At 57.4% G+C, this 12,938-nt stretch overlaps 1 protein-coding gene across 1 annotated transcript in view; it reads right to left on the bottom strand.

Moving 5' to 3' along the window:
- Positions 1-4,958, bottom strand: part of LOC139235273 (ER membrane protein complex subunit 9-like) — a 41,002-nt gene extending 36,044 nt beyond the window's left edge. Inside the window, exon 1 of the mRNA XM_070866416.1 lies at positions 4,857-4,958. The gene's annotated coding sequence lies outside the window, so the exon portion shown is untranslated. The remainder of the gene's footprint in view (positions 1-4,856) is intronic.
- Between the last annotated feature and the right edge of the window lie 7,980 nt (positions 4,959-12,938).

Below are 12,938 nucleotides of genomic sequence, written 5' to 3'. Positions count from 1 at the left end.
TGAGCCTGTTACACAGGAACAGGAGTCGGCCATTCGGCCCCTCGAGCCCGCTCCACCATTCAATAAGATCACGGCTGACCTTCGACCTCGGGTCCACTTTCCTGCACTGTCCCCATATCCCTCGATTCCCTCAATATCCACAAATCTATCGGTCTCTGTCTTGAATATACTCAAAGACTGAGCCTCCACAGCCCTCTGGGGCAGAGAATTCCAAAGACTCACCCCCCTCTGAGTGAAGAAGTTTCTCCTCATCTCAGTCCTAAATGGCCGACCCCTTATCCTGTGACTGTGACCCCTGGTTCTAGACTCCCCAGCCCCGGGGGGGAAACACCCTCCCTGCATCTATCCTGTCAAGCCCTGTAAGAATGTTGTATGTTTCAATGAGAACACCTCTCATTCTTCTAAACTCCAGAGAATATCGGTCTAGTCTACTCAATCTCTCCTCATAGGACAATCCCCCCATCCCAGGAATCAGTCTGGTGAACCTTCACCGCACTCCCTCTATGGCAAGTATATCCTTCCTTAGGTAAGGAGACCCAAACTGTGCACAATACTCCAGGTGTGGTCCCACCAGGACCCGATATAATCGCAGTAAGACGTCTTTACTCTTAGACTCAAGTCCTCCTGTAATAAAGGCCAACATACCATTTGCTTTCTTAATCACTTGCTGTACCTGCATGTTAACTTTCAGTGATTGGTGTACAAGGACACCCAGGTCCCTCTGAACACCAACATTTCCCAATCTCTCACCATTTAAAAATACTCTATTTTTCTATTTTTCCTACCAAAGTGGATAACTTCACATTTCTCCACATTATGTTCCATTTGCCATGTTCTTGCCCACTCACTTACCCTGTCTATATCCCCTTGAAGCCTCTTTGCATCCTCCTCACAACTTACATTCCCACCGAGCTTTGTATCATCAGCAAACTTGGATACATTACACTCGGTCCCCTCGTTCAAATCATTGATATAGATTGTGAATAGCTGGGGCCCCAGCACTGATCCTTGCGGTACCCCACTAGTTACAGCCTGACAACCCCAAAATGACCCGTTATTCCTGTTTTCTGTCCGTTAACCAATCCTCAATCTTTGCTCGTAATTACCCCCAATCTCGTGAGCCCTAATTTTGTTTAATAACCTCTTGTGTGGCACCTGATCGAATGCCTTCTGAAAATCCAAATACACTGGTTCCCCCTTTATCTATTCAACGAGTTACAACCTCAAAAAGATTTGTCAAACATGATTTCCCTTTCATAAACCCGTGTTGACTCTGCCCAATCCTGTTATTATTTTCTAAGTGCCCTGTTACCACATCCTTAATAATAGATTCTAGCATTTTCCCTGCGACTGATGTCAGGCTAACTGGCCTGTAGTTCCCCGTTTTCTCTCTCCCTCCTTTCTTAAATAGTGGGGTTACATTTGAACATAAGAACATAAGAATTAGGAACAGGAGTAGGCCATCTAGCCCCTCGAGCCTGCTCCGCCATTCACCAAGATCATGGCTGATCTGGCCGTGGACTCAGCTCCACTTACCCGCCCGCTCCCCGTAACCCTTAATTCCCTTATTGGTTAAAAATCTATCTATCTGTGACTTGAATACATTCAATGAGCTAGCCTCAACTGCTTCCTTGGGCAGAGAATTCCACAGATTCACAACACTCTGGGAGAAGAAATTCCTTCTCAACTCGGTTTTAAATTGGCTCCCCCGTATTTTGAGGCTGTGCCCCCTAGTTCTAGTCTCCCCGACCAGAGGAAACAACCTCTCTGCCTCTATCTTGTCTATCCCTTTCATTATTTTAAATGTTTCTATAAGATCACCCCTCATCCTTCTGAACTCCAACGTGTAAAGACCCAGTCTGCTCAATCTATCATCATAAGGTAACCCCCTCATTCGCTACCTTCCAATCTGCGGGAACCGTTCTAGAATCTATGGAATTTTGGAAGATGACAACCAATGCATCCACTATCTCTATAGCCACCTCTTTCAAAACCCTAGGATGTAGGCCATCTGGCCCTGGGGCTTTATCGGCTTTCAGTCCCATTCATTTCTCCAGTACCATTTTTTTTTAAATGAATACAAATTTATTTCAATTCCTCATTTTCACTAGACCCTTGGTACTCCAAGGAGGTTTTTCCTGTCTTCTTCCGTGAAGACAGACACAAAGTATTTGTTTAATTTATCTGCCATTTCCTTATTCCCCCATTATAATTTCTCCGGTCTCAGCCTGCAAGGGACCTACATTTACTTTTGCCAATCTTTTCCTTTTTACACACCTATAGAAGCTTTTACAGTCTGTTTTTAAGTATCTCTCACTAGTTACTCTCATTCTATTTTCCCTTTTAAAAAAAATCAATTTCTTGGTCCTCCTTTGCTATATTCTAAAATCCTCAGGCTTACTGCTCTTTCTTTCTTAAATAGCGGGGTTACATTAGCTACCTTCCAATCTGCGGCAACCGTTGTGGAATCTATGGAGTTTTGGAAGATGACAAACAATAAGAACATAAGAAATAGGAGCAGGAGTTGGCCATTTGGCCCCTCGAGCCTGCTCCGCCATTCAATAAGATCATGGCTGATTTGATCATGGACTCAGCTCCACTTCCCCGCCCGCTCCCCATAACCCTTCACTCCCTTATCACTTAAGAAACTGTCTTAAATATATTCAATGACCCAGCCTCCACAGCTCTCTGGGGCAGAGATTTCCACAGATTTACAACCCTCAGAGAGAAGAAATTCCTCCTCATCTCAGTTTTAAATGGGCGGCCCCTAATTCTAAGATCATGCCCCCTAGTTCTAGTCTCCCCCATCAGTGGAAACATCCTCTCTGCATCCACCCTGTCCAGTCCCCTCATAATCTTATACGTTTCGATAAGATCACCTCTCATTCGCTATCTCTATAGCCACCTCTTTCAAAACCCGAGGATGCAAGCCATCAGGTCCATGGGATTTATTGGCTTTCAGTCCCATTAATTTCTCCAGTACGATTTGTGGGAGAGCAAGTTGTGAGGAGGACACAAAAAGATCTGCAAAGGGATATTGACAGACTCAGTGAGTGGGGAAATATTTGGCAGATGGCGTATAATGTGGGAAAATGTGAGGCTATCAACTTTGGCAGAAATAATAGAAAAGCAAATTAAAATTTAAATGGAGAAAAATTGCAAAGTGCTGCGGTACAGAGAGACCTGGGGGTCCTTGTGCATGAAACACAAAAAGTTAGTATGCAGGTACAGCAAGTGATCAGGAAGGCAACTGGAATGTTGGCCTTTATTGCAAAGGGGGATGGAGTATAAAAGCAGAGAAGTCCTGCTACAACTGTACAGGGTATTGGTGAGGCCACACCTGGAGTACTGCGTACAGTTTTGGTCTCTGTATTTAAGGAAGGATATATTTGCATTGGAGGCAGTTCAGAGAAGGTTCACTCGGTTGATTCCGGAGATGAGGGGGTTGTCTTATGAGGAAAGGTTGAGGAGGTTGGGCCTCTACTCATTGGAGTTCAGAAGAATGAGAGGTGATCTTATCAAAACGTATAAGATTCTGAGGGGGCTCGACAAGGTGGATGCAGAGAGGATGTTTCCCCTCGTGGGGGAAACTAGAACTAGGGGGCATGGTCTTAGAATAAGGGGCCGCCCATTTAAAACTGAGATGAGGAGGAATTTCTTCTCTCAGAGGGTTGTAAATCAGTGGGATTCTCTGCCCCAGAGAGCTGTGGAGGCTGGGTCATTGAATATATTTAAGGTGGAGATAGACAGATTTTTGAGCGATAAGGGAGTGAAGGATTATGGGGAGCGGGCGGGGAAGTGGAGCTGAGTCCATGATCAGATCAGCCATGGTCGTATTGAATGGCGGAGCAGGCTCGAGGGGCCGAATGGCCGACTCCTGCTCCTGTTTATGTTTTTTCCCCCCCCCCACCGAGTATAAATGTCTTTCGGTTCTTCGCTGGCGGCCGGCCCCTGATGCCGCACGGTTGGCGGGAGGTGTGTCGCGCCTTAGAAACATAGAAACATAGAAAATAGGTGCAGGAGTAGGCCATTCGGCCCTTCTAGCCTGCACCGCCATTCAATGAGTTCATGGTTGAACATTCAACTTCAGTACCCCATTCCTGCTTTCTCGCCATACCCCTTGATCCCCCGAGTAGTAAGGACCTCATCTATAGAAACATTGGCCCGGACGGGACGACAGGCACCAGGGCCCGAGTCCAATTTCTGCGCCATTGGCCAATATCCCAGCTGGGAGAAGGCCCTGCCCTGTGCGCCTGCCCTCTGACCCCTCTCCCTCTGACCCCTCTCCCTCTCTCTGTCTCCATGTCCCTGCCAGCCAATGTCCCCGCCCTCTCCCGCAGCCTGATGGCAGGCCACGCTGATTGGCTGCCGCCCCTGTCAATCTGCCAGCTGCCCCGCGCTCTGATTGGGCGCCCCGCCCGCCCGTCACCACCGCGCCAACGCGCCTGGGCTCTCGTTTGTCACCGATTGGTGGAAACGCCGTTGCCGCCGCCCCCCCCTGCCCGCGAGCTGATTGGCCGCTGCCCCTGTCAATCTGGCAAAGTCCGCGCGCTCTGATTGGACGCGCCAAAGTGCGTGGGCGCTCGTTTGTCTCCGATTGGCGGCAACGCCGTCGTCCCGCCTTGCTACCGCGCGCCGACTCAGCGCTGATTGGCTGGGCCGCCCCACGTGCCGCTCAGCCATTGGCCCGGACGGACGTCAGTCGCGGCGGAGCGGTTGGACGGACAGCGTTTGATTGGACGGCGTTTGACTGGGGCGGGGCGGAGAGAGGGCGGGGGCCGGACAGCGGAGAGCGGCGGCGGGTCCGTGCGCGCTGCCCCGGCAATGCCGGCCGCGCCATTGGCTCTTCCACTTACTTCTCTCTGACGCACCAATCTGCCCCGCTGCGCTCCGCCAAAATGGCCGCCTAGCAACCGCGGCCGGAGAGGGCGGCCATTTTACCCCCGTCTGACCTTCGACCCCCAGTCCCGAGCAACGCAGCGATTGGGTGCCGGGGCCTGACGCCCCGCCCCTTCCGTCCCCGCTCGCCCATTGGTTGGCAGCTCTGTCAATCATGAGCTTGGGCCCGCGCGCACCGTCTCCCGCTCGCCGATTGGTGGCGGGCCGCTGTCAATCAGCCGAGACTGCCCCGCCGATTGGTCGCGGCTCCTGTCACTCGAGGGGGCATCACGGTGGAGGGGGCGGGAGGCCAACCAATGGGAGGCTCGGCCAGAGAATGGGGGGGGGTGGGGGGGGGGCGGGTCCTCCAGCTGGCAAATGAGAGAAGGGCCCAGGGGGAAATGGTCAAGTGGTCCCGGGTGCCCCCGGCCTGAGGCCGCACCACATCGACCCTCGACCCTCGACCCATCGACCATCGACCCTCGACCCTCAACCCATCGACCATCGACCCTCGACCCTCGACCCATCGACCATCGACCCTCGACCCTCGACCCTCGACCCATCGACCCTCGACCCATCGACCCATCGACCATCGACCCTCGACCCTCGACCCATCGACCCTCGACCCTCGACCCATTGACCATCGACCCTCGACCCATCGACCATCGACCCTCGACCCATCGACCCTCGACCCATCGACCATCGACTCATCGACCCATCGACCCTCGACCCATCGACCCACGACCCTCGACCCACGACCCTCGACCCACGACCCACGACCCTCGACCCATCGACCCTCGACCCATCGACCCATCGACCCATCGACCATCGACCCATCGACCATCGACCCATCGAACCATCGACCATCGACCCATCGACCCATCGACCCATCGAACCATCGACCCATCGACCCATCGACCCTCGACCCATCGACCATCGACCCATCGACCATCGACCCATCGACCATCGACCCTCGACCCACGACCCTCGACCCATCGACCATCGACCATCGACCATCGACCCTCGACCCTCGACCCATCGACCATCGACCATCGACCCATCGACCATCGACCCTCGACCCATCGACCATCGACCCATCGACCATCGACCATCGACCATCGACCCTCGACCCTCGACCATCGACCCATCGACCCATCGACCCTCGACCCTCGACCCATCGACCATCGACCCATCGACCCATCGACCATCGACCATCGACCCTCGACCCTCGACCCATGGACCATCGACCATCGACCATCGACCCATCGACCATCGACCATCGACCCATCGGACCATCGACCCTCGACCCATTGACCATCGACCATCGACCCATCGACCATCGACCATCGACCCATCGACCATCGACCCATCGACCCATCGACCATCGACCATCGACCCATCGACCATCGACCATCGACCCATCGACCATCGACCCTCGACCCATTGACCATCGACCATCGACCATCGACCCATCGACCCATCGACCATCGACCCATCGACCATCGACCATCGACCATCGACCCATCGACCATCGACCCTCGAACCATCGACCATCGACCCTCGACCCTCGACCCATCGACCATCGACCCATCGACCCATCGACCCATCGACCCATCGACCATCGACCATCGACCCTCGACCCATCGACCATCGACCCATCGACCCATCGACCCTCGACCCTCGACCCTCGACCATCGACCATCGACCCATCGACCCATCGACCATCGACCCATCGACCCATCGACCATCGACCCATCGACCATCGATCCATCGACCCATCGACCATCGACCCTCGACCCTCGACCCATCGACCCATCGACCATCGACCCATCGGACCATCGACCCATCGACCATCGACCCATCGACCATCGACCCATCGACCCATCGACCCATCGGACCATCGACCCATCGGACCATCGGACCATCGGACCATCGGACCATCGACCCATCGACCCTCGACCCTCGACCCTCGACCCATCGACCATCGACCCATCGGACCATCGGACCATCGACCATCGACCCATCGACCCTCGACCCTCGACCCATCGACCCATCGACCATCGACCCATCGACCCATCGACCATCGACCCATCGACCATCGACCATCGACCCATCGACCATCGACCCATCGACCCTCGACCCTCGACCCATCGACCCATCGACCATCGACCCATCGACCATCGACCCATCGACCCATCGACCATCGACCCATCGACCATCGACCATCGACCCATCGACCCATCGACCATCGACCCATCGACCCATCGACCCATCGACCATCGACCCATCGACCATCGACCCATCGACCCTCGACCCATCGACCATCGACCCATCGACCATCGACCCTCGACCCATCGACCATCGACCCATCGACCATCGACCCATCGACCCATCGACCATCGACCCATCGACCCATCGACCCATCGACCATCGACCCATCGACCATCGATCCATCGACCATCGACCCTCGACCCTCGACCCATCGACCCATCGACCATCGACCCATCGGACCATCGACCCATCGACCCATCGACCATCGACCCATCGACCATCGACCATCGACCATCGACCCATCGACCATCGACCCATCGACCCATCGACCCATCGGACCATCGACCCATCGACCCTCGACCCTCGACCCATCGACCATCGACCCATCGGACCATCGGACCATCGACCATCGACCCATCGACCATCGACCCATCGACCCTCGACCCTCGACCCATCGACCATCGGACCATCGACCCATCGGACCATCGACCCATCGACCATCGACCCATCGACCCATCGGACCATCGACCCATCGGACCATCGACCCATCGACCCTCGACCCTCGACCCTCGACCCATCGACCATCGACCCATCGGACCATCGGACCATCGACCATCGACCCTCGACCCTCGACCCTCGACCCATCGACCATCGACCCATCGACCCATCGACCCTCGACCCTCGACCCATCGACCATCGACCCATCGACCATCGACCCATCGACCCATCGACCATCGACCCATCGACCATCGACCCATCGACCATCGACCCATCGACCCATCGACCATCGACCCATCGACCCATCGACCCATCGACCATCGACCCATCGACCATCGACCCATCGACCATCGACCCTCGACCCATCGACCATCGACCCATCGACCATCGACCCTCGACCCATCGACCATCGACCCATCGACCATCGACCCATCGACCCATCGACCCATCGACCATCGACCATCGACCATCGACCCATCGACCATCGACCCTCGACCCTCGACCCATCGACCATCGACCCATCGACCATCGACCCTCGACCCTCGACCCTCGACCCTCGACCATCGACCCATCGACCCATCGACCCATCGACCATCGACCCATCGACCATCGACCCATCGACCATCGATCCATCGACCATCGACCCTCGACCCTCGACCCATCGACCCATCGACCATCGACCCATCGGACCATCGACCCATCGACCCATCGACCATCGACCCATCGACCATCGACCATCGACCCATCGACCATCGACCCATCGACCCATCGACCCATCGGACCATCGACCCATCGACCCTCGACCCTCGACCCATCGACCATCGACCCATCGGACCATCGGACCATCGACCATCGACCCATCGACCATCGACCCATCGACCCTCGACCCTCGACCCATCGACCCATCGACCATCGGCCCATCGGACCATCGACCCATCGACCCATCGGACCATCGACCCATCGACCCATCGACCCATCGACCATCGACCCATCGACCCATCGACCATCGACCCATCGACCATCGACCCTCGACCCATCGACCCATCGACCATCGACCCATCGGACCATCGACCCATCGACCATCGACCCATCGACCATCGACCCATCGACCATCGACCCATCGACCATCGACCATCGACCCATCGACCATCGACCCATCGACCATCGACCATCGACCCATCGACCCATCGGACCATCGACCCATCGACCCATCGACCATCGACCCATCGACCCATCGACCATCGACCCTCGACCCTCGACCATCGACCCATCGACCCATCGACCCATCGACCCATCGACCATCGACCATCGACCATCGACCATCGACCCATCGACCCTCGACCCTCGACCCATCGACCCATCGACCATCGACCATCGACCCATCGACCATCGACTCATCGACCATCGACCCATCGGACCATCGACCCATCGACCATCGACCATCGACCCATCGACCATCGACCATCGACCCATCGACCCATCGACCCATCGACCATCGACTCATCGACCATCGACCCATCGGACCATCGACCCTCGACCCATCGACCATCGACCATCGACCCATCGACCATCGACCATCGACCATCGACCCATCGACCATCGACCATCGACCCATCGACCATCGACCCATCGACCCATCGACCATCGACCCATCGACCCTCGACCCATCGACCATCGACCATCGACCCATCGACCCTCGACCCATCGACCCATCGACCCTCGACCCTCGACCCATCGACCCTCGACCCATCGACCCATCGACCATCGACCATCGACCCATCGACCATCGACCCATCGACCATCGACCATCGACCCATCGACCCTCGACCCTCGACCCATCGACCATCGACCCATCGACCATCGACCCATCGACCATCGACCCATCGACCCATCGACCCTCGACCCTCGACCCATCGACCCATCGACCATCGACCCATCGACCCTCGACCCATCGACCATCGACCCTCGACCCATCGACCATCGACCCATCGACCCATCGACCCTCGACCCATCGACCCTCGACCCATCGACCCATCGACCCTCGACCCATCGACCCATCGACCCTCGACCCATCGACCCATCGACCATCGACCCATCGACCCTCGACCCTCGACCCTCGACCCATCGACCCATCGACCATCGACCCCTCGACCCATCGACCCATCGACCCATCGACCATCGACCCATCGACCCTCGACCCTCGACCCTCGACCCATCGACCCATCGACCATCGACCCATCGACCCTCGACCCATCGACCCTCGACCCTCGACCCATCGACCATCGACCCATCGACCATCGACCCATCGACCATCGACCCATCGAACCATCGACCATCGACCCATCGACCCATCGACAATCGACCATCGACCATCGACCCTCGACCCTCGACCCATCGACCATCGACCCATCGACCCATCGGACCATCGACCATCGACCATCGACCATCGACCCATCGACCATCGACCCATCGACCCATCGACCCTCGACCCATCGACCCTCGACCCATCGACCCTCGACCCATCGACCCATCGACCCATCGACCCATCGGACCATCGGACCATCGACCCATCGACCATCGACCATCGACCCATCGACCCATCGGACCATCGACCATCGACCCATCGACCCATCGACCATCGACCATCGACCATCGACCCATCGACCATCGACCCATCGACCCATCGACCCATCGACCATCGACCATCGACCCATCGACCATCGACCCATCGGACCATCGACCCATCGACCATCGACCATCGACCCATCGACCCATCGACCCATCGACGACCCATCGACCATCGACCCATCGACCATCGACCATCGACCCATCGACCATCGACCATCGACCCATCGACCATCGACCCATCGACGACCCATCGACCATCGACCCATCGACCATCGACCATCGACCCATCGACCCATCGACCATCGACCATCGACCATCGACCCATCGACCATCGACCCATCGACCATCGACCCATCGACCCATCGACCATCGACCCATCGACCATCGACCCATCGACCATCGACCCATCGACCATCGACCCATCGACCCATCGACCATCGACCCATCGACCATCGACCCATCGACCCTCGACCCATCGACCCTCGACCATCGACCCATCGACCCATCGACCCATCGACCCTCGACCCATCGACCCTCGACCCTCGACCATCGACCCATCGACCATCGACCCATCGACCATCGACCCATCGACCCATCGACCATCGACCCATCGACCCATCGACCATCGACCCATCGACCCATCGACCATCGACCATCACCCATCGACCATCGACCATCGACCCATCGACCATCGACCCATCGACCCATCGACCCTCGACCCATCGACCCATCGACCCATCGACCCTCGACCATCGACCCATCGACCCATCGACCATCGACCATCGACCCATCGACCATCGACCATCGACCCATCGACCATCGACCCATCGACCCATCGACCCTCGACCCATCGACCTTCGACCCATCGACCCTCGACCCATCGACCCTCGACCCATCGACCATCGACCCATCGGACCATCGACCATCGACCATCGACCCATCGACCATCGACCCATCGACCATCGACCCATCGACCATCGACCATCGACCCATCGACCCTCGACCCTCGACCCTCGACCCATCGACCATCGACCCATCGACCCATCGGACCATCGACCATCGACCCATCGACCATCGACCCATCGACCATCGACCCATCGACCATCGACCATCGACCCATCGACCCATCGACCATCGACCCATCGACCCATCGACCATCGACCCATCGACCATCGACCCATCGACCATCCACCCATCGACCCATCGACCATCGACCCATCGACCCATCGACCATCGACCCATCGACCCATCGACCATCGACCCATCGACCATCGACCCATCGACCATCGACCCATCGACCATCCACCCATCGACCCATCGACCATCGACCCATCGACCATCGACCATCGACCCATCGACCCATCGACCATCGACCCATCGACCCATCGACCATCGACCCATCGACCCATCGACCATCGACCCATCGACCCATCGACCCAGCGACCATCGACCCATCGACCATCGACCCATCGACCATCGACCCATCGACCCATCGACCCATCGACCCTCGACCCATCGACCCTCGACCCATCGACCCTCGACCCATCGACCATCGACCCATCGGACCATCGACCATCGACCATCGACCCATCGACCCATCGGACCATCGACCATCGACCCATCGACCATCGACCCATCGGACCATCGACCATCGACCATCGACCCATCGACCCATCGGACCATCGACCATCGACCCATCGACCATCGACCCATCGACCATCGACCATCGACCATCGACCCATCGACCATCGACCCATCGACCCATCGACCATCGACCCATCGACCATCGACCCATCGACCATCGACCATCGACCCATCGACCATCGACCATCGACCCATCGACCCATCGACCATCGACCCATCGACCATCGACCGATCGACCCATCGACCATCGACCCATCGACCATCGACCATCGACCCATCGACCATCGACCCATCGACCATCGACCCATCGGACCATCGGACCATCGACCCATCGACCCATCGACCCTCGACCCATGGACCCTCGACCCATCGACCATCGACCCTCGACCCTCGACCCATCGACCCTCGACCCATCGACCATCGACTCATCGACCCATCGACCCATCGACCCACGACCCACGACCATCGACCCATCGACCCATCGACCATCGACCCATCGACCCATCGACCCATCGACCCATCGACCATCGACCCATCGACCCATCGACCCATCGACCCATCGACCATCGACCCATCGACCCATCGACCCATCGACCATCGACCCATCGACCCATCGACCATCGACCCATCGACCCATCGACCCATCGACCCACCGACCATCGACCCATCGACCATCGACCATCGACCCATCGACCATCGACCCATCGACCCATCGACCATCGACCCATCGACCATCGACCCATCGACCCTCGACCCTCGACCCACGACCCTCGACCCATCGACCATCGACCCATCGACCATCGACCCATCGACCATCGACCCATCGACCCATCGACCCATCGACCCATCGACCATCGACCCATCGACCCATCGACCATCGACCCATCGACCCATCGACCCATCGACCCACCGACCATCGACCCATCGACCATCGACCATCGACCCATCGACCATCGACCCATCGACCCATCGACCATCGACCCATCGACCATCGACCCATCGACCCTCGACCCTCAACC

Source organism: Pristiophorus japonicus, chromosome 23, assembly GCF_044704955.1.
Source record: "Pristiophorus japonicus isolate sPriJap1 chromosome 23, sPriJap1.hap1, whole genome shotgun sequence".
NCBI lineage: Eukaryota > Metazoa > Chordata > Chondrichthyes > Pristiophoridae > Pristiophorus > Pristiophorus japonicus.
Note: the sequence above shows the minus strand (reverse complement) of the source record. Positions and strands in the feature narration are given on the sequence as shown.